Source organism: Leptopilina boulardi, unplaced genomic scaffold, assembly GCF_019393585.1.
Source record: "Leptopilina boulardi isolate dan_hultmark-lab unplaced genomic scaffold, ZJU_Lbou_2.1 LbouV2_367, whole genome shotgun sequence".
In the NCBI taxonomy this organism is placed as follows: domain Eukaryota; kingdom Metazoa; phylum Arthropoda; class Insecta; order Hymenoptera; family Figitidae; genus Leptopilina; species Leptopilina boulardi.
Genome location: NW_026137937.1, coordinates 1710404 through 1728018, shown reverse-complemented (window position 1 = coordinate 1728018; position 17615 = coordinate 1710404). Strand labels below are relative to the sequence as shown.

At 33.0% G+C, this 17615-nt stretch overlaps 1 long non-coding RNA gene across 4 annotated transcripts in view; it reads right to left on the bottom strand.

The window, feature by feature from the left end:
• The window catches only part of LOC127287024 (uncharacterized), a 113463-nt gene that overhangs the window by 27803 nt on the left and 68045 nt on the right, over positions 1 to 17615 (bottom strand). For 3 of the 4 annotated variants that reach the window (XR_007843826.1, XR_007843827.1, XR_007843829.1), the window contains exon 5: positions 2733 to 3016. The exons of the other annotated variant lie outside the window; for it this stretch is intronic. This is a non-coding gene — a long non-coding RNA (uncharacterized LOC127287024). The remainder of the gene's footprint in view (positions 1 to 2732; positions 3017 to 17615) is intronic. 4 annotated transcript variants of the gene reach the window in all.

Sequence of the window (17615 nt, the reverse complement as noted above, 5' to 3'; positions counted from 1 at the left end):
TCTACCGAGTTTTCGCCTGAGAAGGGACCACAAAAATTGTGTACAAGTTAATTCTAAGAGGAAAAGAAAGCAAAATTATATTTATGTAGTTATGAAGAAAAAACCTTTGAACAAACTAAAAGTATATTTTTCACTGGTTCTCTGGAGGTCCTTCTACCGAGTTTTCGCCTGAGAAGGGACCACAAAAATTGTGTACAAGTTAATTCTAAGAGGGAAAGAAAGCAAAATTATATTTATGTAGTTATGAAGAAAAAACCTTTGAACAAACTAAAAGTATATTTTTCACTGGTTCTCTGGAGGTCCTTCTACCGAGTTTTCGCCTGAGAAGGGACCACAAAAATTGTGTACAAGTTAATTCTAAGAGGGATAGAAAGCAAAATTATATTTATGTAGTTATGAAGAAAAAACCTTTGAACAAACTAAAAGTATATTTTTCACTGGTTCTCTGGAGGTCCTTCTACCGAGTTTTCGCCTGAGAAGGGACCACAAAAATTGTGTACAAGTTAATTCTAAGAGGGAAAGAAAGCAAAATTATATTTATGTAGTTATGAAGAAAAAACCTTTGAACAAACTAAAAGTATATTTTTCACTGGTTCTCTGGAGGTCCTTCTACCGAGTTTTCGCCTGAGAAGGGACCACAAAAATTGTGTACAAGTTAATTCTAAGAGGGAAAGAAAGCAAAATTATATTTATGTAGTTATGAAGAAAAAACCTTTGAACAAACTAAAAGTATATTTTTCACTGGTTCTCTGGAGGTCCTTCTACCGAGTTTTCGCCTGAGAAGGGACCACAAAAATTGTGTACAAGTTAATTCTAAGAGGGAAAGAAAGCAAAATTATATTTATGTAGTTATGAAGAAAAAACCTTTGAACAAACTAAAAGTATATTTTTCACTGGTTCTCTGGAGGTCCTTCTACCGAGTTTTCGCCTGAGAAGGGACCACAAAAATTGTGTACAAGTTAATTCTAAGAGGGATAGAAAGCAAAATTATATTTATGTAGTTATGAAGAAAAAACCTTTGAACAAACTAAAAGTATATTTTTCACTGGTTCTCTGGAGGTCCTTCTACCGAGTTTTCGCCTGAGAAGGGACCACAAAAATTGTGTACAAGTTAATTCTAAGAGGGAAAGAAAGCAAAATTATATTTATGTAGTTATGAAGAAAAAACCTTTGAACAAACTAAAAGTATATTTTTCACTGGTTCTCTGGAGGTCCTTCTACCGAGTTTTCGCCTGAGAAGGGACCACAAAAATTGTGTACAAGTTAATTCTAAGAGGGAAAGAAAGCAAAATTATATTTATGTAGTTATGAAGAAAAAACCTTTGAACAAACTAAAAGTATATTTTTCACTGGTTCTCTGGAGGTCCTTCTACCGAGTTTTCGCCTGAGAAGGGACCACAAAAATTGTGTACAAGTTAATTCTAAGAGGGATAGAAAGCAAAATTATATTTATGTAGTTATGAAGAAAAAACCTTTGAACAAACTAAAAGTATATTTTTCACTGGTTCTCTGGAGGTCCTTCTACCGAGTTTTCGCCTGAGAAGGGACCACAAAAATTGTGTACAAGTTAATTCTAAGAGGGAAAGAAAGCAAAATTATATTTATGTAGTTATGAAGAAAAAACCTTTGAACAAACTAAAAGTATATTTTTCACTGGTTCTCTGGAGGTCCTTCTACCGAGTTTTCGCCTGAGAAGGGACCACAAAAATTGTGTACAAGTTAATTCTAAGAGGGAAAGAAAGCAAAATTATATTTATGTAGTTATGAAGAAAAAACCTTTGAACAAACTAAAAGTATATTTTTCACTGGTTCTCTGGAGGTCCTTCTACCGAGTTTTCGCCTGAGAAGGGACCACAAAAATTGTGTACAAGTTAATTCTAAGAGGGAAAGAAAGCAAAATTATATTTATGTAGTTATGAAGAAAAAACCTTTGAACAAACTAAAAGTATATTTTTCACTGGTTCTCTGGAGGTCCTTCTACCGAGTTTTCGCCTGAGAAGGGACCACAAAAATTGTGTACAAGTTAATTCTAAGAGGGAAAGAAAGAAAAATTATATTTATGTAGTTATGAAGGAAAAACCTTTGAACAAACTAAAAGTATATTTTTCACTGGTTCTCTGGAGGTCTTTCTACCGAGTTTTCGCCTGAGAAGGGACCACAAAAATTGTGTACAAGTTAATTCTAAGAGGGATAGAAAGCAAAATTATATTTATGTAGTTATGAAGGAAAAACCTTTGAACAAACTAAAAGTATATTTTTCACTGGTTCTCTGGAGGTCCTTCTACCGAGTTTTCGCCTGAGAAGGGACCACAAAAATTGTGTACAAGTTAATTCTAAGAGGGAAAGAAAGCAAAAATTATATTTATGTAGTTATGAAGAAAAAACCTTTGAACAAACTAAAAGTATATTTTTCACTGGTTCTCTGGAGGTCCTTCTACCGAGTTTTCGCAATAGAAGGGACCACAAAAATTGTGTACAAGTTAATTCTAAGAGGGAAAAAAAGCAAAAATTTATTTATGTAATTATGAAGAAAAAACCTTTGAACAAACTAAAAGTATATTTTTCACTGGTTCTCTGGAGGTCCTTCTACCGAGTTTTAACTTAAAAAGGAACACAAAAATTGTGTATCATTTAATTCTATGCAAAAATGAAAGCAGGACTATTTTTTTGCAGTTATCAAGGAAAAATATTTGTTCAATCTAAATGTATATTTTTTATATCATGACATTTACCTTAAACAAAATTTTTCATCCTTTGCCATTCAAGTTTAATTGACGAAATAAAAATTTATTTCAGTTATTATAACACCTTCCAATTAGCACTGTTAAATATATCTGCCTCTTTATATTTTTTATGCTGGTGTTGACAGAATGTACAACATGTAAACTCTCGATACTTAAGTTACTTCTTGATAATATTCAGTATTAGACACCTTTTTAGCAATTTTTTATTATTTCTGCTGCATTATGGTAAAAAAAACTTCATTTCACATTTTTAATTATTCTTCATCAAATACCTGAAAAAATTTAAGAATTATTACCAACCAAACAAAAAGATAAATTTAAAGCTAGAATAGAATATTCATAGATGTGTTAGAGAAGTCGCGCAAATTCAATCAAGTAAAAGCTTTATGAAACCAAGTTTATTGTACTTTAGGTAGAAAGTAAGAATTTTTTTGTAGTTCTTCAAAAAAAAAATTTGAATAAAGTAAAAGTATATTTTTTACTGGTTCTCTAGAGGTCTTTCTACCGAGTTTTCGCCTGAGAAAGGGAGACAAAAATTGTGTACAAGTTAATTCTGAGGGATAGAAAGAAAAATTATATTTATGTAGTTATGAAGAAAAAACCTTTAAACAAACTAAAAGTATATTTTTCACTGGTTCTCTGGAGGTCCTTCTACCGAGTTTTCGCCTGAGAAGGGACCACAAAAATTGTGTACAAGTTAATTCTATGAGGGAAAAAAGCAAAAATTTATTTATGTAGTTATGAAGAAAAAACCTTTGAACAAACTAAAAGTATATTTTTCACTGGTTCTCTGGAGGTCTTTCTACCGAGTTTTCGCCTGAGAATGGGAGACAAAAATTGTGTACAAGTTAATTGTAAGAGGGATAGAAAGCAAAATTATATTTATGTAGTTATGAAGAAAAAACCTTTGAACAAACTAAAAGTATATTTTTCACTGGTTCTCTGGAGGTCCTTCTACCGAGTTTTCGCCTGAGAAGGGACCACAAAAATTGTGTACAAGTTAATTCTAAGAGGGAAAGAAAGCAAAATTATATTTATGTAGTTATGAAGAAAAAACCTTTGAACAAACTAAAAGTATATTTTTCACTGGTTCTCTGGAGGTCCTTCTACCGAGTTTTCGCCTGAGAAGGGACCACAAAAATTGTGTACAAGTTAATTCTAAGAGGGAAAGAAAGAAAAATTATATTTATGTAGTTATGAAGGAAAAACCTTTGAACAAACTAAAAGTATATTTTTCACTGGTTCTCTGGAGGTCCTTCTACCGAGTTTTCGCCTGAGAAGGGACCACAAAAATTGTGTACAAGTTAATTCTAAGAGGGAAAGAAAGCAAAATTATATTTATGTAGTTATGAAGAAAAAACCTTTGAACAAACTAAAAGTATATTTTTCACTGGTTCTCTGGAGGTCCTTCTACCGAGTTTTCGCCTGAGAAGGGACCACAAAAATTGTGTACAAGTTAATTCTAAGAGGGAAAGAAAGCAAAATTATATTTATGTAGTTATGAAGAAAAAACCTTTGAACAAACTAAAAGTATATTTTTCACTGGTTCTCTGGAGGTCTTTCTACCGAGTTTTCGCCTGAGAAGGGACCACAAAAATTGTGTACAAGTTAATTCTAAGAGGGATAGAAAGCAAAATTATATTTATGTAGTTATGAAGAAAAAACCTTTGAACAAACTAAAAGTATATTTTTCACTGGTTCTCTGGAGGTCCTTCTACCGAGTTTTCGCCTGAGAAGGGACCACAAAAATTGTGTACAAGTTAATTCTAAGAGGGAAAGAAAGCAAAATTATATTTATGTAGTTATGAAGAAAAAACCTTTGAACAAACTAAAAGTATATTTTTCACTGGTTCTCTGGAGGTCCTTCTACCGAGTTTTCGCCTGAGAAGGGACCACAAAAATTGTGTACAAGTTAATTCTAAGAGGGAAAGAAAGCAAAATTATATTTATGTAGTTATGAAGAAAAAACCTTTGAACAAACTAAAAGTATATTTTTCACTGGTTCTCTGGAGGTCCTTCTACCGAGTTTTCGCCTGAGAAGGGACCACAAAAATTGTGTACAAGTTAATTCTAAGAGGGAAAGAAAGCAAAATTATATTTATGTAGTTATGAAGAAAAAACCTTTGAACAAACTAAAAGTATATTTTTCACTGGTTCTCTGGAGGTCCTTCTACCGAGTTTTCGCCTGAGAAGGGACCACAAAAATTGTGTACAAGTTAATTCTAAGAGGGATAGAAAGCAAAATTATATTTATGTAGTTATGAAGAAAAAACCTTTGAACAAACTAAAAGTATATTTTTCACTGGTTCTCTGGAGGTCCTTCTACCGAGTTTTCGCCTGAGAAGGGACCACAAAAATTGTGTACAAGTTAATTCTAAGAGGGAAAGAAAGCAAAATTATATTTATGTAGTTATGAAGAAAAAACCTTTGAACAAACTAAAAGTATATTTTTCACTGGTTCTCTGGAGGTCCTTCTACCGAGTTTTCGCCTGAGAAGGGACCACAAAAATTGTGTACAAGTTAATTCTAAGAGGGAAAGAAAGCAAAATTATATTTATGTAGTTATGAAGAAAAAACCTTTGAACAAACTAAAAGTATATTTTTCACTGGTTCTCTGGAGGTCCTTCTACCGAGTTTTCGCCTGAGAAGGGACCACAAAAATTGTGTACAAGTTAATTCTAAGAGGGAAAGAAAGCAAAATTATATTTATGTAGTTATGAAGAAAAAACCTTTGAACAAACTAAAAGTATATTTTTCACTGGTTCTCTGGAGGTCCTTCTACCGAGTTTTCGCCTGAGAAGGGACCACAAAAATTGTGTACAAGTTAATTCTAAGAGGGATAGAAAGCAAAATTATATTTATGTAGTTATGAAGAAAAAACCTTTGAACAAACTAAAAGTATATTTTTCACTGGTTCTCTGGAGGTCCTTCTACCGAGTTTTCGCCTGAGAAGGGACCACAAAAATTGTGTACAAGTTAATTCTAAGAGGGAAAGAAAGCAAAATTATATTTATGTAGTTATGAAGAAAAAACCTTTGAACAAACTAAAAGTATATTTTTCACTGGTTCTCTGGAGGTCCTTCTACCGAGTTTTCGCCTGAGAAGGGACCACAAAAATTGTGTACAAGTTAATTCTAAGAGGGAAAGAAAGCAAAATTATATTTATGTAGTTATGAAGAAAAAACCTTTGAACAAACTAAAAGTATATTTTTCACTGGTTCTCTGGAGGTCTTTCTACCGAGTTTTCGCCTGAGAAAGGGAGACAAAAATTGTGTACAAGTTAATTCTAAGAGGGATAGAAAGCAAAATTATATTTATGTAGTTATGAAGAAAAAACCTTTGAACAAACTAAAAGTATATTTTTCACTGGTTCTCTGGAGGTCCTTCTACCGAGTTTTCGCCTGAGAAGGGACCACAAAAATTGTGTACAAGTTAATTCTAAGAGGGAAAGAAAGCAAAATTATATTTATGTAGTTATGAAGAAAAAACCTTTGAACAAACTAAAAGTATATTTTTCACTGGTTCTCTGGAGGTCTTTCTACCGAGTTTTCGCCTGAGAAGGGACCACAAAAATTGTGTACAAGTTAATTCTAAGAGGGATAGAAAGCAAAATTATATTTATGTAGTTATGAAGAAAAAACCTTTGAACAAACTAAAAGTATATTTTTCACTGGTTCTCTGGAGGTCCTTCTACCGAGTTTTCGCCTGAGAAGGGACCACAAAAATTGTGTACAAGTTAATTCTAAGAGGGAAAGAAAGCAAAATTATATTTATGTAGTTATGAAGAAAAAACCTTTGAACAAACTAAAAGTATATTTTTCACTGGTTCTCTGGAGGTCCTTCTACCGAGTTTTCGCCTGAGAAGGGACCACAAAAATTGTGTACAAGTTAATTCTAAGAGGGAAAGAAAGCAAAATTATATTTATGTAGTTATGAAGAAAAAACCTTTGAACAAACTAAAAGTATATTTTTCACTGGTTCTCTGGAGGTCCTTCTACCGAGTTTTCGCCTGAGAAGGGACCACAAAAATTGTGTACAAGTTAATTCTAAGAGGGAAAGAAAGCAAAATTATATTTATGTAGTTATGAAGAAAAAACCTTTGAACAAACTAAAAGTATATTTTTCACTGGTTCTCTGGAGGTCCTTCTACCGAGTTTTCGCCTGAGAAGGGACCACAAAAATTGTGTACAAGTTAATTCTAAGAGGGATAGAAAGCAAAATTATATTTATGTAGTTATGAAGAAAAAACCTTTGAACAAACTAAAAGTATATTTTTCACTGGTTCTCTGGAGGTCTTTCTACCGAGTTTTCGCCTGAGAAGGGACCACAAAAATTGTGTACAAGTTAATTCTAAGAGGGAAAGAAAGCAAAATTATATTTATGTAGTTATGAAGAAAAAACCTTTGAACAAACTAAAAGTATATTTTTCACTGGTTCTCTGGAGGTCCTTCTACCGAGTTTTCGCCTGAGAAGGGACCACAAAAATTGTGTACAAGTTAATTCTAAGAGGGAAAGAAAGCAAAAATTATATTTATGTAGTTATGAAGAAAAAACCTTTGAACAAACTAAAAGTATATTTTTCACTGGTTCTCTGGAGGTCTTTCTACCGAGTTTTCGCCTGAGAAGGGACCACAAAAATTGTGTACAAGTTAATTCTAAGAGGGATAGAAAGCAAAATTATATTTATGTAGTTATGAAGGAAAAACCTTTGAACAAACTAAAAGTATATTTTTCACTGGTTCTCTGGAGGTCCTTCTACCGAGTTTTCGCCTGAGAAGGGACCACAAAAATTGTGTACAAGTTAATTCTAAGAGGGAAAGAAAGCAAAATTATATTTATGTAGTTATGAAGAAAAAACCTTTGAACAAACTAAAAGTATATTTTTCACTGGTTCTCTGGAGGTCCTTCTACCGAGTTTTCGCCTGAGAAGGGACCACAAAAATTGTGTACAAGTTAATTCTAAGAGGGAAAGAAAGCAAAAATTATATTTATGTAGTTATGAAGAAAAAACCTTTGAACAAACTAAAAGTATATTTTTCACTGGTTCTCTGGAGGTCTTTCTACCGAGTTTTCGCCTGAGAAGGGACCACAAAAATTGTGTACAAGTTAATTCTAAGAGGGATAGAAAGCAAAATTATATTTATGTAGTTATGAAGAAAAAACCTTTGAACAAACTAAAAGTATATTTTTCACTGGTTCTCTGGAGGTCCTTCTACCGAGTTTTCGCCTGAGAAGGGACCACAAAAATTGTGTACAAGTTAATTCTAAGAGGGAAAGAAAGCAAAATTATATTTATGTAGTTATGAAGAAAAAACCTTTGAACAAACTAAAAGTATATTTTTCACTGGTTCTCTGGAGGTCCTTCTACCGAGTTTTCGCCTGAGAAGGGACCACAAAAATTGTGTACAAGTTAATTCTAAGAGGGATAGAAAGCAAAATTATATTTATGTAGTTATGAAGGAAAAACCTTTGAACAAACTAAAAGTATATTTTTCACTGGTTCTCTGGAGGTCCTTCTACCGAGTTTTCGCCTGAGAAAGGGACGACAAAAATTGTGTACAAGTTAATTCTAAGAGGGAAAGAAAGCAAAATTATATTTATGTAGTTATGAAGAAAAAACCTTTGAACAAACTAAAAGTATATTTTTCACTGGTTCTCTGGAGGTCCTTCTACCGAGTTTTCGCCTGAGAAGGGACCACAAAAATTGTGTACAAGTTAATTCTAAGAGGGAAAGAAAGCAAAATTATATTTATGTAGTTATGAAGAAAAAACCTTTGAACAAACTAAAAGTATATTTTTCACTGGTTCTCTGGAGGTCCTTCTACCGAGTTTTCGCCTGAGAAGGGAGCACAAAAATTGTGTACAAGTTAATTCTAAGAGGGATAGAAAGCAAAATTATATTTATGTAGTTATGAAGAAAAAACCTTTGAACAAACTAAAAGTATATTTTTCACTGGTTCTCTGGAGGTCTTTCTACCGAGTTTTCGCCTGAGAAGGGACCACAAAAATTGTGTACAAGTTAATTCTAAGAGGGAAAGAAAGCAAAATTATATTTATGTAGTTATGAAGAAAAAACCTTTGAACAAACTAAAAGTATATTTTTCACTGGTTCTCTGGAGGTCCTTCTACCGAGTTTTCGCCTGAGAAGGGACCACAAAAATTGTGTACAAGTTAATTCTAAGAGGGATAGAAAGCAAAATTATATTTATGTAGTTATGAAGAAAAAACCTTTGAACAAACTAAAAGTATATTTTTCACTGGTTCTCTGGAGGTCCTTCTACCGAGTTTTCGCCTGAGAAGGGACCACAAAAATTGTGTACAAGTTAATTCTAAGAGGGAAAGAAAGAAAAATTATATTTATGTAGTTATGAAGAAAAAACCTTTGAACAAACTAAAAGTATATTTTTCACTGGTTCTCTGGAGGTCCTTCTACCGAGTTTTCGCCTGAGAAGGGACCACAAAAATTGTGTACAAGTTAATTCTAAGAGGGAAAGAAAGCAAAATTATATTTATGTAGTTATGAAGAAAAAACCTTTGAACAAACTAAAAGTATATTTTTCACTGGTTCTCTGGAGGTCTTTCTACCGAGTTTTCGCCTGAGAAGGGACCACAAAAATTGTGTACAAGTTAATTCTAAGAGGGATAGAAAGCAAAATTATATTTATGTAGTTATGAAGGAAAAACCTTTGAACAAACTAAAAGTATATTTTTCACTGGTTCTCTGGAGGTCCTTCTACCGAGTTTTCGCCTGAGAAAGGGAGACAAAAATTGTGTACAAGTTAATTCTAAGAGGGAAAGAAAGCAAAATTATATTTATGTAGTTATGAAGAAAAAACCTTTGAACAAACTAAAAGTATATTTTTCACTGGTTCTCTGGAGGTCCTTCTACCGAGTTTTCGCCTGAGAAGGGACCACAAAAATTGTGTACAAGTTAATTCTAAGAGGGAAAGAAAGCAAAATTATATTTATGTAGTTATGAAGAAAAAACCTTTGAACAAACTAAAAGTATATTTTTCACTGGTTCTCTGGAGGTCCTTCTACCGAGTTTTCGCCTGAGAAAGGAAGACAAAAATTGTGTACAAGTTATTTCTAAGAGGGATAGAAAGCAAAATTATATTTATGTAGTTATGAAGAAAAAACCTTTGAACAAACTAAAAGTATATTTTTCACTGGTTCTCTGGAGGTCTTTCTACCGAGTTTTCGCCTGAGAAGGGACCACAAAAATTGTGTACAAGTTAATTCTAAGAGGGATAGAAAGCAAAATTATATTTATGTAGTTATGAAGAAAAAACCTTTGAACAAACTAAAAGTATATTTTTCACTGGTTCTCTGGAGGTCTTTCTACCGAGTTTTCGCCTGAGAAGGGACCACAAAAATTGTGTACAAGTTAATTCTAAGAGGGAAAGAAAGCAAAATTATATTTATGTAGTTATGAAGAAAAAACCTTTGAACAAACTAAAAGTATATTTTTCACTGGTTCTCTGGAGGTCCTTCTACCGAGTTTTCGCCTGAGAAGGGACCACAAAAATTGTGTACAAGTTAATTCTAAGAGGGATAGAAAGCAAAATTATATTTATGTAGTTATGAAGGAAAAACCTTTGAACAAACTAAAAGTATATTTTTCACTGGTTCTCTGGAGGTCTTTCTACCGAGTTTTCGCCTGAGAAAGGGAGACAAAAATTGTGTACAAGTTAATTCTAAGAGGGATAGAAAGCAAAATTATATTTATGTAGTTATGAAGAAAAAACCTTTGAACAAACTAAAAGTATATTTTTCACTGGTTCTCTGGAGGTCTTTCTACCGAGTTTTCGCCTGAGAAGGGACCACAAAAATTGTGTACAAGTTAATTCTATGAGGGATAGAAAGCAAAATTATATTTATGTAGTTATGAAGAAAAAACCTTTGAACAAACTAAAAGTATATTTTTCACTGGTTCTCTGGAGGTCTTTCTACCGAGTTTTCGCCTGAGAAGGGACCACAAAAATTGTGTACAAGTTAATTCTAAGAGGGAAAGAAAGCAAAATTATATTTATGTAGTTATGAAGAAAAAACCTTTGAACAAACTAAAAGTATATTTTTCACTGGTTCTCTGGAGGTCCTTCTACCGAGTTTTCGCCTGAGAAGGGACCACAAAAATTGTGTACAAGTTAATTCTAAGAGGGATAGAAAGCAAAATTATATTTATGTAGTTATGAAGGAAAAACCTTTGAACAAACTAAAAGTATATTTTTCACTGGTTCTCTGGAGGTCCTTCTACCGAGTTTTCGCCTGAGAAGGGACCACAAAAATTGTGTACAAGTTAATTCTAAGAGGGATAGAAAGCAAAATTATATTTATGTAGTTATGAAGGAAAAACCTTTGAACAAACTAAAAGTATATTTTTCACTGGTTCTCTGGAGGTCCTTCTACCGAGTTTTCGCCTGAGAAGGGACCACAAAAATTGTGTACAAGTTAATTCTAAGAGGGAAAGAAAGAAAAATTATATTTATGTAGTTATGAAGAAAAAACCTTTGAACAAACTAAAAGTATATTTTTCACTGGTTCTCTGGAGGTCCTTCTACCGAGTTTTCGCCTGAGAAGGGACCACAAAAATTGTGTACAAGTTAATTCTATGAGGGAAAGAAAGCAAAAATTATATTTATGTAGTTATGAAGAAAAAACCTTTGAACAAACTAAAAGTACATTTTTCACTGGTTCTCTGGAGGTCTTTCTACCGAGTTTTCGCCTGAGAATGGGAGACAAAAATTGTGTACAAGTTAATTCTAAGAGGGATAGAAAGCAAAATTATATTTATGTAGTTATGAAGAAAAAACGTTTGAACAAACTAAAAGTATATTTTTTACTGGTTCTCTGGAGGGCTTTCTACCGAGTTTTCTCCTGAGAAGGGACCACAAAAATTGTGTACAAGTTAATTCTATGAGGGAAAAAAAGCAAAATTATATTTATGTAGTTATAAAGAAAAAACCTTTGAACAAACTAAAAGTATATTTTTCACTGGTTCTCTGGAGGTCCTTCTACCGAGTTTTCGCCTGAGAAGGGACCACAAAAATTGTGTACAAGTTAATTCTATGAGGGAAAAAAAGCAAAAATTATATTTATGTAGTTATGAAGAAAAAACCTTTGAACAAACTAAAAGTACATTTTTCACTGGTTCTCTGGAGGTCTTTCTACCGAGTTTTCGCCTGCGAAGGGACCACAAAAATTGTGTACAAGTTAATTCTAAGAGGGATAGAAAGCAAAATTATATTTATGTAGTTATGAAGGAAAAACCTTTGAACAAACTAAAAGTATATTTTTCACTGGTTCTCTGGAGGTCCTTCTACCGAGTTTTCGCCTGAGAAGGGACCACAAAAATTGTGTACAAGTTAATTCTAAGAGGGAAAGAAAGAAAAATTATATTTATGTAGTTATGAAGAAAAAACCTTTGAACAAACTAAAAGTATATTTTTCACTGGTTCTCTGGAGGTCCTTTCTACCGAGTTTTCGCCTGAGAAGGGACCACAAAAATTGTGTACAAGTTAATTCTATGAGGGAAAAAAAGCAAAAAATTTATTTATGTAGTTATGAAGAAAAAACCTTTGAACAAACTAAAAGTACATTTTTCACTGGTTCTCTGGAGGTCTTTCTACCGAGTTTTCGCCTGAGAAGGGACCACAAAAATTGTGTACAAGTTAATTCTAAGAGGGATAGAAAGCAAAATTATATTTATGTAGTTATGAAGGAAAAACCTTTGAACAAACTAAAAGTATATTTTTCACTGGTTCTCTGGAGGTCCTTCTACCGAGTTTTCGCCTGAGAAGGGACCACAAAAATTGTGTACAAGTTAATTCTAAGAGGGAAAGAAAGCAAAATTATATTTATGTAGTTATGAAGAAAAAACCTTTGAACAAACTAAAAGTATATTTTTCACTGGTTCTCTGGAGGTCCTTCTACCGAGTTTTCGCCTGAGAAGGGACCACAAAAATTGTGTACAAGTTAATTCTAAGAGGGAAAGAAAGCAAAAATATATTTATGTAGTTATGAAGAAAAAACCTTTGAACAAACTAAAAGTACATTTTTCACTGGTTCTCTGGAGGTCTTTCTACCGAGTTTTCGCCTGAGAAGGGACCACAAAAATTGTGTACAAGTTAATTCTAAGAGGGATAGAAAGCAAAATTATATTTATGTAGTTATGAAGAAAAAACCTTTGAACAAACTAAAAGTATATTTTTCACTGGTTCTCTGGAGGTCCTTCTACCGAGTTTTCGCCTGAGAAGGGACCACAAAAATTGTGTACAAGTTAATTCTATGAGGGAAAAAAGCAAAAATTTATTTATGTAGTTATGAAGAAAAAACCTTTGAACAAACTAAAAGTACATTTTTCACTGGTTCTCTGGAGGTCTTTCTACCGAGTTTTCGCCTGAGAATGGGAGACAAAAATTGTGTACAAGTTAATTGTAAGAGGGATTGAAAGCAAAATTATATTTATGTAGTTATGAAGAAAAAACCTTTGAACAAACTAAAAGTATATTTTTCACTGGTTCTCTGGAGGTCCTTCTACCGAGTTTTCGCCTGAGAAGGGACCACAAAAATTGTGTACAAGTTAATTCTAAGAGGGAAAGAAAGAAAAATTATATTTATGTAGTTATGAAGAAAAACCTTTGAACAAACTAAAAGTATATTTTTCACTGGTTCTCTGGAGGTCCTTCTACCGAGTTTTCGCCTGAGAAGGGACCACAAAAATTGTGTACAAGTTAATTCTAAGAGGGAAAGAAAGCAAAAATTATATTTATGTAGTTATGAAGAAAAAACCTTTGAACAAACTAAAAGTATATTTTTCACTGGTTCTCTGGAGGTCTTTCTACCGGGTTTTCAACTGAGAAAGGGAGACAAAAATTGTGTACAAGTTAATTCTAAGAGGGATAGAAAGCAAAATTATATTTATGTAGTTATGAAGAAAAAACCTTTGAACAAACTAAAAGTATATTTTTCACTGGTTCTCTGGAGGTCTTTCTACCGAGTTTTCGCCTGAGAAGGGACCACAAAAATTGTGTACAAGTTAATTCTATGAGGGAAAGAAAGCAAAATTATATTTATGTAGTTATGAAGAAAAAACCTTTGAACAAACTAAAAGTATATTTTTCACTGGTTCTCTGGAGGTCCTTCTACCGAGTTTTCGCCTGAGAAGGGACCACAAAAATTGTGTACAAGTTAATTCTAAGAGGGAAAGAAAGCAAAATTATATTTATGTAGTTATGAAGAAAAAACCTTTGAACAAACTAAAAGTATATTTTTCACTGGTTCTCTGGAGGTCTTTCTACCGAGTTTTCGCCTGAGAAGGGACCACAAAAATTGTGTACAAGTTAATTCTAAGAGGGATAGAAAGCAAAATTATATTTATGTAGTTATGAAGAAAAACCTTTGAACAAACTAAAAGTATATTTTTCACTGGTTCTCTGGAGGTCCTTCTACCGAGTTTTCGCCTGAGAAGGGACCACAAAAATTGTGTACAAGTTAATTCTAAGAGGGAAAGAAAGAAAAATTATATTTATGTAGTTATGAAGAAAAAACCTTTGAACAAACTAAAAGTATATTTTTCACTGGTTCTCTGGAGGTCCTTCTACCGAGTTTTCGCCTGAGAAGGGACCACAAAAATTGTGTACAAGTTAATTCTAAGAGGGAAAGAAAGAAAAATTATATTTATGTAGTTATGAAGGAAAAACCTTTGAACAAACTAAAAGTACATTTTTCACTGGTTCTCTGGAGGTCTTTCTACCGAGTTTTCGCCTGAGAAGGGACCACAAAAATTGTGTACAAGTTAATTCTAAGAGGGATAGAAAGCAAAATTATATTTATGTAGTTATGAAGGAAAAACCTTTGAACAAACTAAAAGTATATTTTTCACTGGTTCTCTGGAGGTCCTTCTACCGAGTTTTCGCCTGAGAAGGGACCACAAAAATTGTGTACAAGTTAATTCTAAGAGGGAAAGAAAGCAAAATTATATTTATGTAGTTATGAAGAAAAAACCTTTGAACAAACTAAAAGTATATTTTTCACTGGTTCTCTGGAGGTCCTTCTACCGAGTTTTCGCCTGAGAAGGGACCACAAAAATTGTGTACAAGTTAATTCTAAGAGGGAAAGAAAGCAAAATTATATTTATGTAGTTATGAAGAAAAAACCTTTGAACAAACTAAAAGTATATTTTTCACTGGTTCTCTGGAGGTCCTTCTACCGAGTTTTCGCCTGAGAAGGGACCACAAAAATTGTGTACAAGTTAATTCTAAGAGGGAAAGAAAGCAAAATTATATTTATGTAGTTATGAAGAAAAAACCTTTGAACAAACTAAAAGTATATTTTTCACTGGTTCTCTGGAGGTCCTTCTACCGAGTTTTCGCCTGAGAAGGGACCACAAAAATTGTGTACAAGTTAATTCTAAGAGGGAAAGAAAGCAAAATTATATTTATGTAGTTATGAAGAAAAAACCTTTGAACAAACTAAAAGTATATTTTTCACTGGTTCTCTGGAGGTCCTTCTACCGAGTTTTCGCCTGAGAAGGGACCACAAAAATTGTGTACAAGTTAATTCTAAGAGGGAAAGAAAGCAAAATTATATTTATGTAGTTATGAAGAAAAAACCTTTGAACAAACTAAAAGTATATTTTTCACTGGTTCTCTGGAGGTCCTTCTACCGAGTTTTCGCCTGAGAAAGGGAGACAAAAATTGTGTACAAGTTAATTCTAAGAGGGATAGAAAGCAAAATTATATTTATGTAGTTATGAAGAAAAAACCTTTGAACAAACTAAAAGTATATTTTTCACTGGTTCTCTGGAGGTCCTTCTACCGAGTTTTCGCCTGAGAAGGGACCACAAAAATTGTGTACAAGTTAATTCTAAGAGGGAAAGAAAGCAAAAATTATATTTATGTAGTTATGAAGAAAAAACCTTTGAACAAACTAAAAGTACATTTTTCACTGGTTCTCTGGAGGTCTTTCTACCGAGTTTTCGCCTGAGAAGGGAGACAAAAATTGTGTACAAGTTAATTCTAAGAGGGATAGAAAGCAAAATTATATTTATGTAGTTATGAAGAAAAAACCTTTGAACAAACTAAAAGTATATTTTTCACTGGTTCTCTGGAGGTCTTTCTACCGAGTTTTCGCCTGAGAAGGGACCACAAAAATTGTGTACAAGTTAATTCTATGAGGGATAGAAAGCAAAATTATATTTATGTAGTTATGAAGAAAAAACCTTTGAACAAACTAAAAGTATATTTTTCACTGGTTCTCTGGAGGTCTTTCTACCGAGTTTTCGCCTGAGAAGGGACCACAAAAATTGTGTACAAGTTAATTCTAAGAGGGAAAGAAAGCAAAATTATATTTATGTAGTTATGAAGAAAAAACCTTTGAACAAACTAAAAGTATATTTTTCACTGGTTCTCTGGAGGTCCTTCTACCGAGTTTTCGCCTGAGAAGGGACCACAAAAATTGTGTACAAGTTAATTCTAAGAGGGATAGAAAGCAAAATTATATTTATGTAGTTATGAAGGAAAAACCTTTGAACAAACTAAAAGTATATTTTTTACTGGTTCTCTGAAGGTCTTTCTACCGAGTTTTCGCCTGAGAATGGGAGACAAAAATTGTGTACAAGTTAATTGTAAGAGGGATTGAAAGCAAAATTATATTTATGTAGTTATGAAGAAAAAACCTTTGAACAAACTAAAAGTATATTTTTTACTGGTTCTCTGGAGGGCTTTCTACCGAGTTTTCGCCTGAGAAGGGACCACAAAAATTGTGTACAAGTTAATTCTATGAGGGATAGAAAGCAAAATTATATTTATGTAGTTATGAAGAAAAAACCTTTGAACAAACTAAAAGTATATTTTTCACTGGTTCTCTGGAGGTCTTTCTACCGAGTTTTCGCCTGAGAAGGGACCACAAAAATTGTGTACAAGTTAATTCTAAGAGGGAAAGAAAGCAAAATTATATTTATGTAGTTATGAAGAAAAAACCTTTGAACAAACTAAAAGTATATTTTTCACTGGTTCTCTGGAGGTCCTTCTACCGAGTTTTCGCCTGAGAAGGGACCACAAAAATTGTGTACAAGTTAATTCTAAGAGGGATAGAAAGCAAAATTATATTTATGTAGTTATGAAGGAAAAACCTTTGAACAAACTAAAAGTATATTTTTCACTGGTTCTCTGGAGGTCCTTCTACCGAGTTTTCGCCTGAGAAGGGACCACAAAAATTGTGTACAAGTTAATTCTAAGAGGGATAGAAAGCAAAATTATATTTATGTAGTTATGAAGGAAAAACCTTTGAACAAACTAAAAGTATATTTTTCACTGGTTCTCTGGAGGTCTTTCTACCGAGTTTTCGCCTGAGAATGGGAGACAAAAATTGTGTACAAGTTAATTGTAAGAGGGATTGAAAGCAAAATTATATTTATGTAGTTATGAAGAAAAAACCTTTGAACAAACTAAAAGTATATTTTTTACTGGTTCTCTGGAGGGCTTTCTACCGAGTTTTCGCCTGAGAAGGGACCACAAAAATTGTGTACAAGTTAATTCTATGAGGGATAGAAAGTAGAATTATTTTTATGCAGTAATCAAGAAAAAACCTTTGAACAAATAAAAAGTGTATTTTTCACTGGTTCTCTGGAGGTCTTTCTACCGAGTTTTCGCCTAAGAAGAGACCACAAAAATTGTGTACAAGTTAATTCTAAGAGGGAAAGAAAGCAAAATTATATTTATGTAGTTATGAAGAAAAAACCTTTGAACAAACTAAAAGTATATTTTTCACTGGTTCTCTGGAGGTCCTTCTACCGAGTTTTCGCCTGAGAAGGGACCACAAAAATTGTGTACAAGTTAATTCTAAGAGGGATAGAAAGCAAAATTATAT